Genomic DNA, 2,863 nt, shown 5'->3' with positions numbered 1-2,863 from the left:
CTGCGTGCAATGCAGCAAGCGCTGCAGCTGCCCAAACGCAGCAAACGCTGCGTGCAATGCAGCAAGCGCTGCAGCTGCCCAAATGCAGCAAGCACCGTGTGCTCTGCAGCAAATGCTGCTGCTGCCAAAGGCAGCAAATAGTGGGTGCTCTGCAGCAAGTGCCGTGTGCTCTGCGGCCGGAGGGAGCAGCTCCCCTGCCCTCCAGGACAGGCCCCTCGCACCTTGGGAAGGCGTTTTGCATCCCCCCRAGACACTGACCTTAACCCCATCCTGTGTCGTTGCACAGCGGGTCCCTCTCCGCCCTGTTTGAAGGAACTTGTCCACGTTTTCCATTGGGTTACTCTCTGCAGCCCTGGCGTGTAGCAGGCGCTGAGGAGTTGGGTGGTAGGGGATGGAGAGACCCGAGAGCAAAACCCTCCGTGCGGCCAGAGGGAGGGTGCAAAACGCAAGGAAACAGAGACGTTTCACACACAAAGTGTTGGGCTTTGTACATGTGCATGTGTAACATGTACACGGGTTTCACACCCAAAGTGCTGGGCTAAGTCATGGCTGGGGAGCTGACGCACTCAGTGAGCTCTTCCATGGCTGTGATCAGGCTGTCCTTACTGGGGGGAAAAAAAGAAAAACAAATTAAAAGCAATTACCCATTTAGAGGCTGTGTGCCCGTGATCAGCCACTGTGCAGTTAAGGCTTTAAAGTCAAAACTCAGCCGTACACATGATTGAACACTCCAATTTTGCTCCTCATTTTAAAGCAAAATTTTAATACTGCCAGTGCTTCATCACTAGGCACTAAGCAGTTGGCCATTAGTAATTTGTTGGCTGAGCTAAAGCTTTAAATTAGTGAAATAGGCTTTTGCTGATTTATAACACTTGCACTTCTTATATATCCACTTTAAATCCTGGTCTTGTCTGTGTCATGAAGTCCTGGGTATTGCATCGGGATACTTCAGCAGGAGATGCTTTTGTACATGCAAGCCAAAAATGTGCAATAGTCTTAAAATACAAGGTTATAGATGAGAGCCTTCTCTTCATTGTGGTGCAGCCAGTCAATCAGCAGCGTCTACTCAGGCATATGGGAATTTTGGAAGTCATTTCACAGCACAGACCCTTTAGAAATAAAAGAAAATATTTTGCTTTCCTAGGAGTTTTGATTSCTGGCATGCGGTGCATGGGTAGTCCTCTGTCTAACAGCGACAGCGGCAGTGCTAAAGCTACTTCATTAAAAATAATGTTTCTYCTAAACAGAAGCGGGAGTGTGGTGGTCCTCCATCCGCCTTGCTCCTGCAATCCCTTGTTAAGTGGTAAAGCTTTACAAAGCCTTTCAAAAGCTTGTTTAAATAATTGCGTTATTAAATACTTGGTGAACCTCCTGGCTGCTGCTGAGCAACTAATTCACGATGAATATTTTCTTTGGGGAGATTTAACCTTTTTTTTTCCTTTTTTTTTGAAGAACTTCCACTAAAAGCTCATTAGTAATTAGGAGTTATTTGCTACTCATTGCTTTGATGGATTTTTAAATTTTACATTAGCTTTTGCTCTAATGATCAATCCTTCAACGGGTCCTTTGAACTAATTTGCCGAGATCCTGCAATCTGAGCTCTGCTTCTGGGCTCCGAGGGAGAGGCTCTGCTGGCTCTGAGACCACCAGTGCCAAGTGTGCAGATCGGGCTGGTGGGATGCTTGTGTGCTCTGCAGGAGCGTTGCTGCTGTTGTCCTTGCATGGGTGTTGAGTGCTGAGACTTCCCCTTGGCTGGAAAGAAATCCTTCATAAATGAATTCAGTTCTGAAGAAATGCGCCTGATATTGACTGTTTGCACTTGAAAAGATGAGTCCTGCGACATGAAGAATGTGCTCTGGACTGCACCGCGACGGTGTCTGGGGCATCTGCGCTGTGCTGCAGCAGCGAGGGAAGGGACTTTGTACTGGGTTTTACAGAAGACCKAAAAGGATCAGACTTGGTTGCTATTACTGTGATTTGTATTTACGAGGGCCCTCATACAGCGAGACGGAAAGGCGCCGTCCCTCTGGATGCAGGATCCCCAACTCGGAGGTTAGTCTCTGCACTGCGGAGATTCAGCTACTGTGGGCACTAAATTTTGGGTCTCTGCTCCTGGTTTCAGCGTATGAGGAACTTAGCAGATATTTCTCTCTTTGCAGCTCTCCGGTGACAGAGATGGCCAGCACGAACAGTCCCCTGGCGAAGTGATGCCATAACTTCTGTGCAACGCTACCAAAGACTTGGGAAGCCTCAGGGCCTGCAGTGGAGATGGATCTCACCTGCCTTTCAAGTGATCTACTAAAAGGTACAACTGTATTTTACTCGCTAAAGCAATGTCTTGTTGGAATAGCAAACACTAAACTAGAAAATAGAATGAATTTAGCTCTGCTGGCAGAAACTGATTATAAGAAATGGCCTGAAGATGAATCTCCTGGCCACAGGGTCCTTGCAGATAGGAGTGTCTCTTGCTCGTCTTGCAACAGCCCCACTGTCCTTTGGAATCTCTCCTGTTTGCTTCCACCCACGGAGGTTTCCCAGTCCCTGGCCCTGCTGCAGCCCCTCCTCCAGTCTCCCCCCATCATCCTGCTCCTCCCAGAGTCTCGCCCTCCTTCGGAAGGGCATCACCACGGACTTGGCCCCAGAGCAGGACCCACGGGAGCTCCTGGGGCTCGGCTGCCCCAGCTCTGCTCGCCGAGGCCCCAGCTCCACCAAAGTCATAGAATCATAGAATGCTTAAGGTTGGAAGGAACCTCCGAGGTCATCTAGTCCAGCCCCATGGACCAGGGTCCATGTCACTCATGACAAGTCCTTGAGTGACGTGCCATGAGTGGCATCCTCGGCATGAGCAACATCTTGGCACGAA

This window comes from Nothoprocta perdicaria, unplaced genomic scaffold (assembly GCF_003342845.1).
Source record: "Nothoprocta perdicaria isolate Ctin4 unplaced genomic scaffold, notPer1 scaffold_9, whole genome shotgun sequence".
Taxonomy (NCBI): Eukaryota; Metazoa; Chordata; class Aves; order Tinamiformes; family Tinamidae; genus Nothoprocta; species Nothoprocta perdicaria.
Note: the sequence above shows the minus strand (reverse complement) of the source record.